Raw genomic sequence first — 20074 nt, 5'->3', positions numbered from 1 at the left:
TACAAAATCATATAGTCTTGTCATGCTCTATCTTCTTAACACAAAGTATTTATCATGCACAACCCTGATGACAAGCCGAGTTGGTTCATACTTTTTAATGCGCCTCGGCTCTTTTAACCCTCACGCAATACATGAGCACAAGCCATGGATATATCACTACAGGTGGAATAGAGTATGATGATAGGGGTAAATATAGACAAGACAAAAAAGTAAGAAAGTCTCACATCGACACGGCTAACCAATGGGCTATGGAGATGCCCATCAATTGATATCAATGCGAGGAGTAGGGATTACCATGCAACGAATGCACTAAGAGCTATAAGTGTATGAAATCTCATCATGGAAACTAAGTGGGTGTGCATCTAATCCTATAATGAAAAATACCCACTAGTATATGGAAGTGACAACATAGGAGACTCTCTATATGAAAAACATGGTGCTACTTTGAAGCACAAGTGTGGAATTAGCATGCCCCTTCTCTCTCTTTTTCTCTTTTCTTTTTTTCCTTTTTCTTTTCTCTCTCTCTCTTTGTCCAGAGTCTCATGCCGACTTATGGGAGAATCATAATCTCCATCATCCTTTCCTCACTGGGGAAATGCTCTAAAAATGAATAATGATGATCATCACACTTCTATTTACTTATAACTCAAAAGAAATAAAAATTAAAACTCGATACCTAGAACAAAGTATGACTCTATATGAATGCCTCTGTCAATAACTTTCAAAAAAATGCCTCGGGTACTGTACCAGGATGTGCAATGATCTAGCATAACAATGATATCAAAAAATGGACAAGCCATGGAAATATCATGGTAGCTATCTTACGATCATGCAAAGCAATATGGCAATGAATGCTCAAGTCATCAAAACGGAAGCGGTGGAAGTTGCATGGCAATATATCTTGAAATGGCTATGGAAGTGCCATAATAGGTAGGTATGGTGGCTATTTTGAGGAAGATATAATAAGGCTTATGTGTGATAGAGCGTACCATATCACGGGGTTTGGATGTACCTACCACTACTAGGAAAAGGGCTATAGATGAAATGGATACTAATGGCGCACCTGACATGTGGTGCGCCACTACTATATAGTAGTGGCGCACCGTGTGCAGATGCGCCATTAGTGTGGAAGACACTAATGGCGCACCAGACACATGGTGCGCCACTAGTAACAATTTTTTTTCATTTTTCCAAACATACTAATGGCGCATCCAGGCACAGTGCGCCTTTACTAGTTCTATCTAGTAATGGCGCACCAGCCACATAGTGCGCCACTACTATATTTTTTTATTCTTTTTTTTGCAAAACTACTAATGGCGCACCATGGCATAGTGCGCCATTACTAGTTTAAACTAGTAATGGCGCACTACGCCACGGTACGCCACGGTGAGGAGGGTTACTAATGGCGCATGAGTGGATGGTGCACCATTAGTAACCTGGCACCAGCAAGATATTTTGGACATCCACACCTACACACTCACTTTCCCCACTTCATTCCCTCCACCTCCTTCTCCAAGCTTGTGTCGGCTACCTCCTCCTCCTCACCTCATTTGCACCATAGATTCATCAAAATTATGTGGTTAAATTACCTTTTTTTGATAGGTAAGTAAGGGGAAACCTATCTCTATGTTGTAGATCTACTTTTTTTCTCCCTAGCTCGCTCCAACAACGTGCACATGCACTTTTTGTGGCCTAGCTAGATCTATGTATGTTTGTGGTGCTGCATATGTTTGTGGTGTTGCATATATGTTTGTGTTTGCATGTACCGGTATTTGAAATGCGATAGTTGCCAATATTTTGCTGGAATGTTGATTTATTTCCGTTTCGGCGAGAATTTTGGCACTATGCATTCTTTTTGGTCCTATTTTTAGGGGAAGTCATGCCAAAAATTTTCTTGGTTCTAAAATATCGTTTTGCTCTACCCCGCAGGCGACCATGGTCTGCACGATGACCAAAGGCATCGTGAATAGGTTTTTGAGCTCTGCGAAGGCCGAGATGCTTCAAAAGAATGAGACGGAGATAAGATGTCCGTTTCGAAGATGCAAGCTGAAGAGCCTTACTGCGGACCCGGATTCCGGGCAGGTGCCGGACCACCTTCTCTTGCGTGGCTTCATGGATGGCTATCGGTGGCAAGGTGATGAAGATGACTATGAAGTCATCCATGGGGCCCGGGCAAGAAATGAGGAAGGGCAGCAAGAAAACCACCGCGGCTCGGGCGGGCTAGAAGACGAAGAATCTCCAGGACATGATCACGACGGTAATGCTGTACACGGTCATCATGTAGAAGATGCCGGACATGATGATGAGGAAGATGCCGCAGCAGACGAAGGGCATGATCATGAAGATGAAGATGCCGGCAGAGAAGACGACGATGGACCATCGATGGGCTGGGTGCAGGACCCTCATATTCAAGAGCTGCTTCTCAAGCAGACGGATAACGCAAGAGCTGCCGCCTGAGAGAAAGCCAAGCTGGATCAACTGGAGATAGACGCGGTTACTCCATTGTATGAAGGATGCAGGCCCGAGGATACCCGCCTGAAAGTAACGCTCATGGCTCTGGAGATGAAGGTAAAACACAAAATGACCGACGCATGCTTCGACAAGAACATGTCATTCTGGCACGAACGTCTTCCCAAGGGGAACAAGTGCCCGACCAGTTTCGAGGAGGCGAAGAAAATCGTGTGTCCTCTGGATTTACCGCACGTGAAATACCATGTGTGCATGAACAATTGCATCATTTATCGGGACGAGCACGCGGAGTCTACCATATGTCCAGTGTGCGGCGTCACTCGATACAAGAAGAGGAAGAAAGCTCCTCGAAAATCGGTGTGGTACTTTCCGATCACTCCTCGTCTGCAGCAGTATTTCGCGAACCCTAAGGTCGCAAAGCTCCTGCGTTGGCACGCAGATAGGGAGGAGAAGAAGCAAGAAGATGACACAAATGATCTGGAGATAAATAAAAAAGACAAAATGCTGAGTCACCCTAAGGATGGAAGCCAGTGGCAAGCGTTGAACTTTGAACACCTAGAATTTGGGAAGGATCCAAGGAACATCATGCTTGGCGCGAGCACCGATGGAGTCAATCCGTTTGGCAGCCAGAGAAGCACACATAGCACCTGGCCTGTGTTTGTGTGGATGTACAACCTTCCCCCTGGTTGTGCATGAAGACGAAGTACATTCACATGAGTATGCTAATTGAAGGGCCGAAACAACCAGGGAACGACATCAATCTGTATCTGGGGCTGCTGAAAGAGGAGCTAGACACGCTGTGGAAAACAGCAGCCAATACGTGGGACGACGCAGAGAAAGAATATTTCCCTATGAGAGCCGCACTGCTCACGACGGTGCACGACTATCTCGGTTACGGATTTTCTAGATGCATCAGGTGCGGATGACACAACATATCGCCAGCTAGATAGAGATCCCAGGTCTTCAAAAACCGTGTTCATGGGACATCGAAGGTGGCTTCACGACGATGACCCGTGGAGGAAACGCAAGGATCTGTTCGATGGTGAAACCGAACCCCGAAGACGCCCGCGTACGAGTAGCGGCGAGGAAATAGACAAGCTGTTGAAAAATTGGAAAGATTGCCCACTGCTGGGAAAGAAGCAAAAGGCGCCAGAGCCGGGAAAGAAGCGAAAGGCGCCAGAGCCACTACTAAAGGTATGGAAAACAAGGTCTGTTTTCTAGGACTTGCCGTACTGGAAGATCCATCGTGTGCCTCAGAGCCTTGATGTCATGCATATCACGAAGAACGTGTGCGAGAGTCTGCTAGGTACCCTGCTCAACATGCCAGAGAGGACCAAAGATGGGCCAAAAGCAAGGGCAGACTTGAAATCAATGGGCATCAGGGAGGAGCTTCACGCTAATGATGATGATGAGGCGAAGCAGGACACGAAAAGTCGTCGCAAAGGCAAAAAGGCCAAGAAGACCGGAAATGACTACCCTCCCGCGTGCTTCACTCTAAGTGAGGAGGAGATCGATCAGTTTTTCACCTGCCTCGTAGGAGTAAAACTTCCTTACGGTTACGCGGGGAAGATAAGCAGACACCTAGACCCAGCGAAGCAGAAGTTCAGCGGGATGAAGTCTCACGACTGTCATGTGTTGATGATGCAGATACTTCCAGTTGCAATCCGTGGGATCATGGACGCGCACGTCCATGAAACGCTATTTGGCCTATGCAACTTTTCGACCTCATCTCTCGGAAGTCGCTTGGCGTGAGGCAACTCAGAAGGCTACAGGAAGAGATCGTGGTGATACTATGCAAGCTTGAGATGTACTTCCCGCCTGCATTGTTCGACGTTATGGTGCATCTTCTGGTCCATATCGTGGAGGATATCATCCAACTCGGGCCGACGTTCCTGCACAGCATGATGCCGTTCGAAAGGATGAATGGTGTCATCAAAGGATACGTTCGCAACATGCCACGTCCAGAAGGAAGCATAGCCAGGGCCTTTCTGACCGAAGAGTGCATCTCCTACTGCACGAATTATCTAGGCATCGAGAACCCCGTTGGTCTGGCTGTCAACAGGCACCTCGGCAGGCTAGCTGGATGGGGTCACCGTGAGGGTCGCCACGAAATGCATGTCGACTTCGAGGGTCGACTCGCCAACTTTGAAAGAGCAAACCTAGTCGTGTTACAACACATAGACGTGGTCGATCCTAGGGTGGTAGTGCACAAAACCTTTATTGAGAAGACGTACAATGACTGAGGCCAACAGAGGACGGACGGAGATATAATCAAAGAGCAAAACTCATGTTTCACGCGTTGGTTCAAGCAGAAGCTTCTGTCGTACCCTTTACATGAGGATTCTTCCGCGGAAGAACAACTCATATTTGCCTTGTCACAGGGCGCCGAGCACAACCTGATGACCTATGAGGCGTACGATATCAACGGCTACACATTCTACACCGAGGACAAGGACATGAAGAGCGATGGTTATCAGAACTCTGTGGTAACGATGGAATCCTACACCGGTAACGACAAGGACAGATACTTCGGAAGGATCGAGGAGATCTGGGAGCTGAGCTACGCTGGAGAGAAGGTCCCGATATTCAGTGTCATATGGGCCAATAGCGTCCTAAAAGAAGACCGGTATTTCACCACCATGGTTATACCCAAAGCCAAATCCAAGACCGCGGGCGCAAACGTCACCACGAAAAATGAGCCATGGGTACTGGCTTCCCAAGTGGACGAATGCTTCTTCATTACCGACCCGTCAAAGCCCAGTCGTGTTGTCGTGAGGAGAGGAAAAAGGAAGATCATCGGAATGGATGGAGTAGCCAATGAGCAAGACTTCGACAAGTACGGCGACCCGAAGATCGAACATGACGACGACGATGAAGTAGCAGCATACACCACAAGAAGAAGCAGGACCACCCTACACTACTAGGAAAAGGCCTACTAATGGCGCACCACTTTTGCCTACTAATGGCGCACTACTGGTGCGCCATTAGTATCAGGCCACTAGTATTTCTTACTAATGGCGCACCATTGGTGCGCCATTAGTATCTGGTATACTAATGGCACACCACACAGTGCGCCATTAGTATAGAACACCATGCGCCATAAGTATGCCTCCCAGGGGGCCATATTTAACCATGTGCTTTGGCATACTAATGGCACACTGTTGTGTGATGCGCCATTAGTATACTTTGGCATACAAATGGCGCACTCTGTAGTGATGCGCCATTAGTATGAATATTAGGTTTTATTCTTTTTTACTTTTCTGATTTTTGCACAGGTTACAAAATATATTATTTGACAGAATATAGACAGGAGCACACAGCAACAACAGATTCATCAAATACAATAGAAGATTAGTCTCCGAATACAATTCATCATATTAGTCTCCGAATTCAAAAGACCGAACAAAGATAAAACATTACAACTCTCGAGACCGCGAGTATCGAGTTTGTCTTCACATTACAAGTCGATATCGATCATCTAAACTACCATCACATAAAAGAGAGCTGCGGTCATCACGATGAGCGTCATCCCGATGAAACTGGTCTTCATCCGGTTCCTCCAATGCTCCCTCCTCTCTCCCGCTAGATAGCGGGCGTATCTAGATTCCGCCTCCGCCCTAGTGGTGTACCCTTTGTAACTGTTACCGCTGAAACGGTGAACCTGTCTCCGACACTCCCCCCAGTCGTCGTAGACTCCGGGAACCTTACCCTTGTACACGACATACGACGGCATCTCTATGCACAAGCCAAACAACAGACAATACATACATAAGCAATATATAAGTATGCAACAAAAGGATCGGAAGAGAAAAGCAAGACATGACATTAATAGCACGATTCATGGTCCTACTAATAAATAGCATCGATTACATCTAAGTTGAAGGACTTTCCAAACCAAAGAGACATACAAGTTCATTAAAGTTTAATTACAACATGAGCCAATCAATGTTTCAGAACTACACATAGCATCACTACTGTCGACTCGACTCATGGGACCGGAGCGTGGATGAAGCCGCCGTCTGTCGTGATGGTCATGAAATTGCGGGCGTTGTCAGCCTGCATTTGTAGCGTTCCATCTATCTCCCTGTTGGACGGTTGATATCTGAGGTAGAACTACCCCGAGGTATGAAGGACATCTTGATGGATGATGTCCGCAAACTCCGACTGGATGCAAAAGAATTCTTGTCTAATGTCCGCGTCCTGGATTGCCGACAAGCTCGCGGCCCAATCTTTGAGATTATCTGGTAGCAGAAGGTGATGATGGTCCGTTACGATCGCCCGCATGTGATGGAGGGCACAGTAGGCATCCTTTTGACCGCCAGGCGGCTGCTTGACGCAGCAGAACTTAGTATTGCGGGTAAACACGTGCTTGCCGTACCTACGAACTGGCCTGGTGAAGGTGCCTCCAGATTTGGCGTAGCCGGGGAGAACATCATCAAGAACTTTCTTGATATTTGTGTAGTCCATCTTGGAGTCACGGTTCGGGTCAAAATACGTGGCCATGGAATATTTCGGGCTTAAGAGGATGAGTGTGCAATGTGTGTCACTGCACAGAACACGGAATGTTAGAAAAAAAAAGAACGATCGAAATCTAAGAAATCATATGTTACGGGGCGGTTAAGGGATGACTTAGTTGGTAAAGTACGCCACGAGGAAGTTATCCTTATCTGGGTTTGCCAGAATGACGCCTTTGAGGTGTGAACTCACGACTTGGTGGTCCCCAGCGCTGCCCAAGAGCTTGGCACGCATGTAGAAGGGGTCGACTATCACGATGTCCGGGTCTTGTCTCTAATGATCCACATCTCCATACTCAGCGAAAACAGCTGAATGAAGATGTAGTGCAGCGGATGAAGGTTAAACATAGCAAAGATGTCATCAAACCGCAGGACGATCGTACCCCCGATGGCGCCTCCCCGACCCTCCCACCCTCCTCCTCCCTTTGCCCCCCGCTTGCACCGGGGCTGATGGCCCCTTCTCTGTCTCGCAGGGAAAGGTGGTGCCGGACGAGTACGACGAGCGCTCCTACTGCTTCTACGACACTGACGCCTCCACCATCTACGGCGTCTGCGCCTTCTTCGTGCTCCTCCTCGCGCAGCTGCTGGTCTCTGGCATCACCCGCTGCCTCTGCTTCGCCGTCTTTGTCGTCTCCTGGTGCGCCTCGCTCAAACCCTAGATCGATCTCGTTCAATCTCAAGAGCACATTTGATCTGTCCAGTCAGATTTGACAGTACCAGCAAGCCTTTGCATTAGTTCAGTGTACTAGTATAGTGTACTAGTATTCGACAGTACTCGAAATTTAGTTCAGTGTACTAGTATGAACACAAGTGTTGGTGGCAGCACTACACTTCATCATTTGCATTAGTAATGTATGGGTGAGAGAAACAAAATTTGAATGGGAAAGGGAACTTTCAGTCCAAGTTTTAATTGTCACCTGGGTATTCAGAGTTCAGTGCAAGCACTAAATTCAATACTAGGTTTTGTTCCTACGCTTCTCTTCATCATCAGTTCATTAGTAAATTCAGTACTAGGTTTTAATTGTCACCTAGAAACAAAATTCATTAGCTAGCTGGCTAAAAACAGGGCATAATCATGGGCTAGTATCATTAGCTAGCTGGCTGGGTGGCCAGTTTAATTGGGAGGCCCATTGATTGTGTGTGTCAATGAAGCCAGCCAGCCAGCCATCTCTGCATCATCAGCAACAATTTTTTCCTGCCCTGCTTCCACCTTTCAGTACTAGGTTTTGGAGACACATGTTATAATGGTGGTCAGATTGCAATTGATAGCTGCAGTTCCTACCTGTATGTATGTGTATCTTTCCTTCTTAACAGAATGGTGTCATCATCAGAACAAAGCTGCTGCAAATGCATACCTTTTTTTACAAGTGCATCTGCACCTTCTGATCCATTCAGAGTTATCATAAATATATTTCCAAGGTTTTTTTTCATTTCACTGTAGAGTCTTTGCTTCTGGACTCAATGCACATGCTCCATGAAAGTAAATTGCCATGGTCCAAATGTAGCAGAAGTTTCAAGTAGTGTTTTGTTTCTGTGTTTGAATAGGCAGCAAACTTTCTATTCTTTCTGTGTTTGTACAGACTTGCTAAACTATTGATGATTTTTTGTTGGGTGACCTATTAGATCTGGAATGGAAGCTCACATAAGTTGAGCTGATTTTTGTCCATATGAGAGCAGAGGACCATATGGTCTGTGGCCTTTTCATCCATATGAAAGTAGAGGCACATTGTGGTGCTAGTTTGCTGGGTTTTGTCTTCGACCTTCGTGTCGTGATGATTTTGCAGGTACCCCGAGAGGCCCTTGAGTTTTCCGGAATGTCGATTAACTTCCGTTCTGGCAAATTCGGGTACTCCATATGTCCTATTTTCAGCAAAGGTCATGCTGAAATTTTCCGTGAATTTTAGCATGACTTTACTAAAAATCGGACATATGGGGTACTTGCTACTAATGCATGGGCCGGGGTATCTTAGTACTTAATTAAGTAGGACCAACTGCCCCTTTATTCTTGTTGCATTAAACCATAGGTGGCAATAGAGCCAAGTGATTAGGCCCAACTTAGAGTCGACAAACCCTAAATGATGAAACCTTGGCTTTTAGGGTGCCTCGGTGTCACGATGAGAACCTAAATGATGTACGCATAGGCTTTTAGGGTGCCTCGGCGTCGACAAACCCTAAATGATAAAAGCTTAGCTTTTAGGATGCCTCGGTGTCGACAAACCCTAAATGATGAGACCACGATCTTGTTCCTTGACAATAACCAACTTTTTGACCAAACTTTTTTTCCTATTTAGGGCGAAACATGGCCCACAACGATGAGGCCGGCTGTTCGGGCGGCAAGCAATTCTGGGAGCTGTCCCGGGAGTTGGAGGAAGAACCTGACCGCTATGAGGACGCCGCGGAGGACATCGATCCTGACTACACAACCCCTAGTGGCGTCGGGGATGACACCACTGATGATGGCACCGAGGATGCCACCACTGATGACGGCGGCGCACGCACAGATGGCAGCCAACCGGAGAGGCAACGGAAGGACCGGTGCCCAAGTGTGCTCAGCACCGTCAAGGAGGAATTTACTGAAGTGAACTCCGACGGGCATCCGACGGCGCCCAAAGAAGTAGTCAAGGGGTACATGGTTCAGCTCGGGTGCATTCTCTGGAGCACCGTCTCGATCAACACCGAGAACCTAAAGCACAAGGACCGAGGGAATTTGCGCAGCCTCCTCTTCACGAAGCTGCATGAACGATACAAGTTCCCCGCTGACTTTGCAAACACACGCCTCTCAGGGAATAAAGGGAACAATGCCGCCCTCACGAGGATGAGCACGGCCCTGTCTACTTGGAGAAGCACGGTGAAGGCAATGATTGAAAAAGGTGCTAGTTATGAGAAGATCAAGGCGAAATATCCTTTGATGAGCGAAGATGACTACAAGGAGTTCAAGATCAAGTGCGAGAGCAGTGCAACCTCCGAATCAAGTCCGTGGGGGAAAGAAATGCGGAAGTTGAACTTAGGGGTCCACCAACTCGGTCCCGACGGTTACAGAGTGGCGGAGCCTATATGGGACAAGGAGGACGCGGAGCGTGCCGAGCAAGGCCTACCGCCCCGCTTCGAGAAATACCGTGACAAGCAGACCAGGAACTTTCTCCGGGCCCGGTACAAGGAGGACCCGGTAACAAAGGAGCTTACCACGGATCCGAAGACCAGGGCGCTTGAGCTTGTTCTGGTAAGGAATACACCCCCGCGTAATTAGCTCCGTATGGTTGCATTCTAATTAATCCCCAATATTTCTAAATGTTTCACGTTCCTTCCGCAGGACAATGAAAGCAGTAGTGCGGGGTCGTCTCAGAGCTCCCCTTTCGACAACCCTTTAAATAGGGCGTTGAACGCAATGAAAAACAAGGATAAGCTTAGTAAGCCTACGTCAGCTGGTCGTGTGGCCGGCAAAGGCTTGTCCACAAAATGGTCGTCATACTATACCGTTGGTGGGCGAAAGGAGAAAAAGACCAGCTCGGAAAGCCAGTCGCGCGAGGTTGAAGCACTCAAGGCACAAGTGGAGTGGATTCCAGAGATTGTCCAAGAGCAAGTGCAACAACAACTGGGAACGACGCTCAACGCCATGGTGCCTATGTTGATTCATGGGCTGACGACGTGAATTGCGGGCGGTCAACAGGGGCCTCCCCTGGTTCCCAGCTTCACGGCCAGCAACTCTCACAACGCGCAGGCGGCGCCATTGGTGTCTCCAGCGGAGGCGGTATTCGTGTCTCCGGCGCCGGCACGAGCATTGGAGCTTAATGCACCCAGGTGTACGCCGACCGGCACCTCGCCAGCAAGCGGCCCCTCCGTCAGTTGCACGCCCGCCGTTGGCGGTGCCTCAACATTAGCCGAGCTCGACGGCATCACGGTAACTAAGCCTCTTGGCCGATGACTTCATCTCCATGCCTTTGACTGGGCATCCCTGACGCCCTTCATGTTTTCGCAGGGTGCCGCCGATGTTCCTTGCACTCTCCTGCACTTCGTGGGCGGCGAGTTGGTCGATGTCGCCAAGGGCAGAATCGTTCAACCGGCAACCCCGTGTTCCACGGTAATCCGATGCCACCCACAGTGTATAGGGTTGAACTGGTTCGGGTGCTGCCAGGTTGCGACGAGCTGCTACCTCCAATTCGACCCGCTGGGGCAGACGAAGATGATAAGATGACCCTCAGCGCATGTGTAACCTGGCCCCTGCTTTGGCCGAAGAGCCAGATTCGTTTGGGGGCGGGGGACACCACCCCACAGACAAGACCGCCAGTCGTGCCGACGCCAAGCCATGGCAAGAACACCGCAATGCTACCGGACATGCGGGACATCCCTATGGCACAGGATCCGGACATGCATATGGCACAGGATCCGGACGACGCCGACAACGATGACGGTACATTTACCAATGTCGATAAGTACTTTGCCGAACATGGGTACGGTGACGAGTTCTGCGGGCCTCCTTCTCAAGAACCCAACCAAGACGATCGCGATCTAGCTGGTACGGCGGAGAAACCCAATTGCAACAGGCATCGTCTGGCGTTCGGTTCTCAGGAGACGCCTCCAGCTGCCGCCTTCACCGAGCCTCAGATAGCTGAGGTGCGAAATATTATTAGCCCCAACATGCTCAAGAAGGCAGTCTGTGAGCAGAACTCAGTCCCATTATAGCAGATCAAGAAGGGACGGAAAAGAAAGACTAAAAAGGGCACCGGTGCGAGCCAGCCGGCACCGAGTATGATCCATGCTCAGGACGGGCGACCATCACCTAAGGATATCTCGAGGAGGGTGCATGTGGCGGGTAGGGCGATGCTACAGAAAAATATGCTCAATGCTGCAACCGGTGCTATGCGGAGACTGCATGACAGTGTTCTTTCTTTGGAGAAGCGGTGTCTCAGAGAGAATGATGTGGCATACCCGGTTTTCGAGTTCAAGGTGCCAGAGAGCAAGGGCTTTGTGGGTGGCGCCATCGGGGGTACAATCGTCCTGCGGTTTGATGACATCTTTGCCATGTTTAACCTTCATCCGCTGCACTACATCTTCGTTCAGCTGTTTTCGCTGAGTATGGAGATGTGGATCATTAGAGACAAGACCCTGGACATCGTGATAGTCGACCCCTTCTACATGCGTGCCAAGCTCTTGGGCAGTGCTGGGGACCGCCAAGTCGCGAGTTCATACCTCGAAGGTGTCATTCTGGCAAACCCAGATAAGGATAACTTCCTCGTGCCTTAGTTTCCCGAGTAAGTCATCCCCTAACCGCCCCGTAACATATGATTTCTTAGATTTCGATCGTTCTTTTTTTTCTAACATTCCGTGTTCTGTGCAGTGACACACATTGCACACTCATCCTCTTAAGCCCGAAATATTCCATGGCCACATATTTCGACCCGAACTGTGACTCCAAGATAGACTACACAAATATCAAGAAAGTTCTTGATGATGTTCTCCCCGGCTACGCCAAATCTGGAGGCACCTTCACCAGGCTAGTTCGTAGGTACGGCAGGCACGTGTTCGCCCACAATACTAAGTTATGCTGCATCGAGCAGCCGCCTGGCGGTCAGAAGGATGCCTACTACACCCTCCATCACATGCGGGCGATCATACGGGACCATCATCACCTTCTGCTACTAGATAATCTCAAAGATTGGGCCGCGAGCTTGTCGGCAATCCAGGATGCGGACATCAGACAAGAATTCTTTCGCATCCAATCGGAGTTTGCGGAAATCATCCATCAAGATGTCCTTCATACCTCGGGGCAGTTCTACCTCAGATATCAACCATCCAACAGTGAGATAGACACAACGCTACAAATGCAGGCTGACAATGCCCGCGATTTCATGACCATCACGACAGACAGCGGCTTCATCCACGCTCCGGTCCCATGAGTCGAGTCGAAAGTAGTGATGCTATGTGTAGTTCTGAAACATTGATTGGCTCATGTTGTAATTAAACTTTAATGAATTGTATGTCTCTTTGGTTTGGACAGTCATTCAACTTAGATGTAATCGAGGCTATTTATTAGTAGGACCATGAATCGTGCTATTAATGTCTTGCTTTTCTGTTCCGATCCTTTTGTTGCATACTTATATATTGCTTATGTATTGTCTGTTGTTTGGCTTGTGCATAGAGATGCCGTCGTATGTCGTGTACAAGGGTAAGGTTCCCGGAGTCTACGACAACTGGGAGGAGTGTCGGAGACAGGTTCACCGTTTTAGCGGTAACAGTTACAAAGGGTACACCACTAGGGCGGAGGCGGAATCTAGATACGCCTGCTATCTAGCGGGAGAGAGGAGGGAGCGTTGGAGGAACCGGATGAAGACCAGTTTCATCGCGATGATGCTCATCGTGATGACCGCCTCTCTCTTCTACATGATGGTAGTTTAGATGATCGATATCGACTTGTAATGTGAAGACAAACTCACTAGTCGCGGTCTCGAGACTTGTAATGTTCTACCTTTGTTCGGTCTTTTGAATTCGGAGACTAATATGATGAATTGTATTCGGAGACTAATCTTCTATTGTATTCGATGAATCTGCTGTTGCTGTGTGGTGCTGTCTATATTCTGTCCAATAATATATTTTGTAACCTGTGCAAAAATCAGAAAAGTAAAAAAAAGTAAAACCTAATATTCATACTAATGGCGCATCACCTCAAAGTGCGCCATTAGTATGCCAAAGGATACTAATGGCGCATCACTACACAGTGCGCCATAAGTATGCCAAAGGATACTAATGGCGCATCACCCCACAGTGCACCATTAGTATGCCAAAGCACATGGGTAAATATGGCCCCCTGGGAGGCATACTAATGGCGCATGTTGGTCTATACTAATGGCGCATGGCGTAGTGCGCCATTAGTATACCAGATACTAATGGCGCACCAGTGGTGCGCCATTAGTATATAATACTAGTGGTGTGGTACTAGTGGCGCACTAGTAGTGCGCCATTAGTAGGCAAAACTGGTGCGCCACTAGTAGGCCTTTTCCTAGTAGTGTATGGAGTTTGCACCACATCTCGAGGTGAGAAAGGGCAATGCATGGTACCGTAGAGGCTAGCAAATTGTGGAAAGGTAAGAGTGTATAATCCATGGACCCACATTAGTCATAAAGAACTCATATACTTATTGCAAAGGTTTATTAGCCCTTGAAGCAAAGTACTACTACGCATGCCCCTAGGGGGATAGATTGGTAGGAAAACACCATCGCTCATCCCCGACCGCCACTCATAAGGAAGACAATCAATAATAAATCATGCTCCAAGTCCACTGCCGTGGCCCGAAGGTGGGAGGTGGTCGTCGTGGCCGCCACCCCACTGCCGGGCACCGTGGCCATCACCCGCTCCGCCACCACGGCCCGAAGGCGGGAGGTGGTGGCAGTGGCCGCCAGCCCATCATCTGTCGCCATGGCCGCCAGTCCACCGTTGATCGTCGGGGTCATCACCCGCTCCGCCATCACCGCCCAAAGGAGGGAGGCGGAGGTGGAGGCCTGCACGTGCGTCAGCGACCTTGCGCAGTATATCGAGTTCCTGCGGGAGGAGGAGGAGGAGCTCCTCATTGAGCATGCAAAGAGCCTTACCACAGTCGTGGCCACAGCACACGCTGATGCAGAGGCGAGGAATCAGGAGATCTATGAGCAGTCTGGCCGCTTCGAGAGGGGTCGTCTGGAGTGGCAGAGGGCGTTCGAGCTGGTGAGCGTCGCTGAACATGCAGCGGGGGCAGGCACCGTATTGTAGTTGTCCAGCTCGTCGGTAGGCTCCTCCTCCTCTGCCTCTTACCGAGTGAACTCCACAGAGGAGAGGCTGCCGGAAGTAGTATAAAGCCCCTCCATAGTAGTAGTATTTAGGGGCTATTTTGTTCAGTTCATCTGACTATAGATGTGGTGGAACTATACAATGTACTTAAAATTAGCTAGTATATATAGTTGAACTAGCTATTTCAGTACGTGGTTGGCAACAATTGGTGAAAAGTTTGGTCGGTTCAGCTGTCGAGTTGAACTGTTTGTATAAATTAAGAACGACTGCTTAATCTATGAATGAAATCTATACTTAATTACTGAATTTTAGTTGCAAAATTAGATAGTGCTAGTGATTTTTAGCTGCATATTTTGACAAATCGCAGTGTTACAAGGATTGACAAATGGTAATGTTACTAGATCAACAAATGTCAAGCTTTCCAGTTTGACAAATGGCAACATACCCAATATGACAGATGCAAATCTTACCAAATTGTTTGTATGTGGTTGCACATGGGTCATCCAAAACAACCGTTTGCATTGAAGGGATGCACAAATCCTGCGCTGCGAATTTTCCCTCGACTTAAGGGGAAAACCATAGCTCTCACTTTGCATACGGGTGTTCTATCTAAAATGTTTGGGATCAAGAGCTGCAGAAATCCTGCTCGGCACATTTTCTCTTGGCCTCCTAGGGAAGCTGTCGGTTTGCATAAGGGTGTTCTAACTAAAACGTTTGCGATCAAGAGCTGCACAAATCCTGCTCGGCACATTTTCCCTTGGCTTCCTGGGAAGCTGTCAGTTTGCATACGGGTGTTCTAACTAAAACATTTGCGATAAGTGTTTTATATTTAAAAATCATATTAAACTGCAGCTTGGGCACCATTAATGGAGAGGATGCGAGCAAGGCGGGCGGCCATGGAAGTCAAAGGGATCGCTTCCCGGTGAGCCTGCGCGGCGTACAGCTCGCACGCTTCCCGGTGAGCCTCCGCATTGGAGTACAGCTCGCACGCCTCCTGTTTAGTCAAGCGCTCAAGCACCTATCCACACATCACCTCCTAGACATTAAAAGAATGAGGCATGGCGCCACGTAAATGGTTAACAGAACGCTCACGATTTAAATTATACAAAATGTTTGACATGTTACAGTGGCAGCTATTTGTTTCAAAATGCCTTTGTTGGCTATTATTCGAGTATGCCTTCTCTCAAAATGGACACGAAAAATACCATAGCATGTCGGCTGCCATTCCATGATAGCACACCAATTTTCATGAATTTCACATGAGTTTCGGATTTACTAGAATTTAAAAAACAAAGTATCTCATAATTTTGCCGGCAATCAACAGTGCCCAGGTGTTTAAAATTCATTCCCATTTCTTGCATGGGACATAAGCATGCACCGAAGAACACATATTTGATTTTTCAACCAATTTATATGCATTGGAGCATGTGCATGTAGTTCAACTTTGAATTATGCACATAAATGCCTAGAAAACCCAGTTAATGTATACACATGTCCAAACGAACCCCGAAAAATTCCAAACTTTAACACAACACTCCTGTTGTTCTATGTTGACACTAGAAATTTTTTGAAAGCAATAAGAGGCAACGGATATCATTTCGTCCCAAAAGGATGCACGTTCCCTACCGAAACCACCACGCTTGTTGTGAGAAGCTCTGGTTTGTGACAAGATTATATCCATACCTGCCCCAAATGGGACAAAAAATTTACCATGGCATGTTGATGCTGCTCCATGCTAGCATGTCAAGTTTCATGAATTTCAGACGAGTTTTGGATTTAATAGAATTTAAAAACCAGGTATCTCAAAGTTTTCGATCGAGTGATGGTGGCAGGGTGTTTGACATTCATTCCCATTTCTTGCATGGGACCTAAGCATGCAACCAAGGACACAAATTTGATTTTTCAACCAATTTATATGCAATGGAGCATGTGCATGTAGTTCAAATTTGAATTATGCACATAAAATGTCTAGAAAACCCCGTTGATGTATAAAAATGTCCAAACGAACCCCGAAAAATTCCAAACTTTAACACAACACTCATGTTGTTCTATGTTGACACTACAAAAATTTTGAAAGCAATAAGAGGCAATAGATATCGTTTCATCCCCAAAGGTGGCACGTTCCCTACCGAAACCATCACGCTTGTTGTAAGAAGCTCTGGTTTGTGACAAGCTTATACCCAAACCTGCCCCAAATGAGACAAAAAAATTACCATGACATGTTGATGCCGCTCCATGATAGCATGCCAAGTTTCATGAATTTCAGACGAGTTTTGGATTTACTAGAATTTAAAAATCAGGTATCTCTATGTTTGCGACCGAGTGACGGTGGCAGGGTGTTTGACATTCATTCTCATTTCTTGCATGGGACCTAAGAATGCAACCAAGGACACAAATTTGATTTTTGAACCAATTTATATGCACTAGAGCATGTGCATGTAGTTCAAATTTGAATTATGCACATAAAATGCCTAGAAGACGTAGTTAATGTATAAAAATGTCGAAACGAACCCCAAAAAATTCCAAAATTTAGGACGACACTCCCGTTTTTCTATGTTGACACTAGAAATTTTTTTAAAGCAATAAGAGGCAACTGATATCATTTCGTCCCCAAAGGTGGCACGTTCCCTACTGAAACCATCACGCTTGTTGTGAGAAGTTTTGGTTTGTGAGAAGCTTATACCAAAACCTACCCCAAATGGGACAAAAAAATTACTATGGCATTTTGATGCTGCTCCTTAATATCATGCCAAGTTTCATGAATTTTAGATGAGTTTTGGATTTACTAGAATTTGGAAACCAGGTATCTCAATGTTTGCAGCCGAGTGACGGTGGCAGGGTATTTGACATTCATTCCCATTTCTTGCATGGGACCTAAGCATGCAACCAAGGACACAGATTTGATTTTTCAACCAATTTATATGCACTAGAGCATGTGCATGTACTTCAAATTTGAATTATGCACATAAAATGCCTAGAAAACCCTGTTAATGTATAAAAATGTCCAAACGAACGCCGAAAAATTCCAAAATTTAACACAACACTCCTGTTGTTCTATGTTGACACTAGAAAATTTTTGAAAGCAATAAGAGGCAATAGATATCGTTTCGTCCCAAAAGGTGGCACATTCCCTACCGAAACCATCACGCTTGTTGTGAGAAAGCTCTAGTTTTTGAGAAGCTCATACCCAAACCTGCCCCAAATGGGACAAAACAATTACCACAACATGTTGATGCCGCTCAATGATAGCATGCCAAGTTTCATGAATTTTAGACGAGTTTTGGATTTACTAGAATTTAAAAACAAAGTATCTCAATGTTTGCGGTCGAGTGACGGTGGAAGGGTGTTTGACATTCATTCCCATTTCTTGCATGGGACCTAACCATGCAACCAAGGACACATATTTGATTTTTTAACCAATTTATATGCATTAGAGCATGTGCATGTAGTTCAAATTTGAATTATGCACATGCTCAAACGAACCCCAAAAATTCCAAAATTTAACACAACACTCCTGTTGTTCTATGTTGACACTAGAAATTTTTTGAAAGCAATAAGAGGAAAGGGATATTGTTACGTCCCCAAAGGTGGCACTTTCCCTACCGAAACCATCACGCTTGTTGTGAGAAGCTCTGATTTGTGAGAAGCTTATTCGCAAACCAGCCCCAAATGGGACAAAAAATTTACCACGGCATGTGGATGATGCTCCATGATAGCATGCCAAGTTTCATGAATTTCAGATGAGTTTTGGATTTATTAGAATTTAAAAACCAGGTATCTCCAACGTCAATGCCTCGCGCGCCGACTCCGCGATGCGGATGGCTGCTTTAAATGACAGTACATGGCGTTTTCTCGAGGCCACCCTCGGTGCCTTCGATAAATACTATGAGGTGTTTTCTTAGCGTGCACGTGCTTACCTCATCTCGAGAGCCAGTAATTTGGTGCCCGGAGCGGCTCAGGCAACTCACCACTACGAAGAGGGAACCTACGATGGAGAGGCCTCGCCCTCCTCCTTGTCCAAGGAGCCAATCATCATCGATATCTCTAACAATGAGGAGTAGCTTGTCTTATTAGCTCACTATAAGGACCCAAGTTTAGTTTACTAGCTACTGCCTTTTCTTAACAAATTCTAGTGAATTGTGCTATATGCCGTGCAATCTGTTGCTCTAGTGTATATGTTCTATATGTCGTGCAATGTGGTGCTCACTTATTAACCGTTGGTTCATTAGTTGTCGTGTTCAGTTAACTGTTTGGTTCAATTCTTAAAATGTAATGTTCAACTCTTCAGGGTGCAATTTTGTATTGTCTTCCATGTGAGAAATAAATCAAAAAATTTCTTTACAGAATACACAAGAAACAAATACAATTGCTATATTTCCACGTTGTCAATGTGGTGCCCAGTTAACGTTTGGTTCATTTGTTGTGGTGTTTAGTTAACTGCTTGGTTCAATTCTACAATGCGATGTTCAATTGTTGTGGGTGCATTTTGTTATTGTATGCCATGTGAGAAATAAATTGAATTTGGATGTACTAAATAATTGAGAAGCAAATACAATAGCCATATTTCCAAGTTGTTAAGCATGCTTGGTTTGGTTAACTGTATGATCTTCTATTAGGAGTATGTTATATTATGCAATGTGGTGCTTACTTAATGTTTGGTTCATTTGTTGTGGTGTTTAGTTAACTGCTTGGTTCAATTCTGCAATGTGATGTCCAGTGGTCGTGGGTAGAGTTTTGTATTGTTGTGCATGTGAGGAATAAATCGAATTTGGCTGCACTTAATACATGAGAAACATATACAAATGCTATATTTCCTAGTTCTTGATCGTGCTTGGTTTGGATAAATGGGTTTTCCATGTGTCTTGAATTAATCTGATGAATCTGCAATGTGCTTATTTTTCATCAACATATTTTACTGATAGCATGTGAACCCTTACTTATCCTGATGACTAACTACCTTATATGTGTTGCAGGGAAACAATGGGAAGCACTGAGGTTTATAATCGAGGTTAGCACGTGCATGGTCCATTGTCTAATAGCACATTATTGTGCAATTGCAGGAACCATTCTAATATTTAGGTTTTAAACAATTTGGTCTTGCACATGTAGGTCCTGCTGTCAGAGGTTTTGACCCACTGTTCGACCCTTTTTGCATATGGGGAAATGAGTTGTCCATGAATATCAGTAAAGTCAAGAAACTCAGAAAGACTGTTAGGATAAAGAAATTAGCGACAAAAAACAACAAGATCTTTATCTGCACAATGAAGAAGACATCAGTTCACTACAGGATGGTACTAACTATTATACCTTGCCTTTTTTATTCCTTTGCCCCA

At 46.3% G+C, this 20074-nt stretch overlaps 1 pseudogene; it reads left to right on the top strand.

The window, feature by feature from the left end:
* Positions 1–1935: 1935 nt before the first annotated feature.
* On the top strand, positions 1936–3165 carry LOC147964739 (uncharacterized; annotated as a pseudogene).
* Positions 3166–20074: the final 16909 nt, after the last annotated feature.

The sequence above is a fragment of the Triticum urartu genome, chromosome 6A, assembly GCF_056163025.1.
Source record: "Triticum urartu cultivar PI428250 chromosome 6A, HENAU_Tu73, whole genome shotgun sequence".
Taxonomy (NCBI): Eukaryota; Viridiplantae; Streptophyta; class Magnoliopsida; order Poales; family Poaceae; genus Triticum; species Triticum urartu.
The sequence above is the reverse complement of the archived record's forward strand: the minus strand, read 5'-3'. Positions and strand labels throughout refer to the sequence as shown.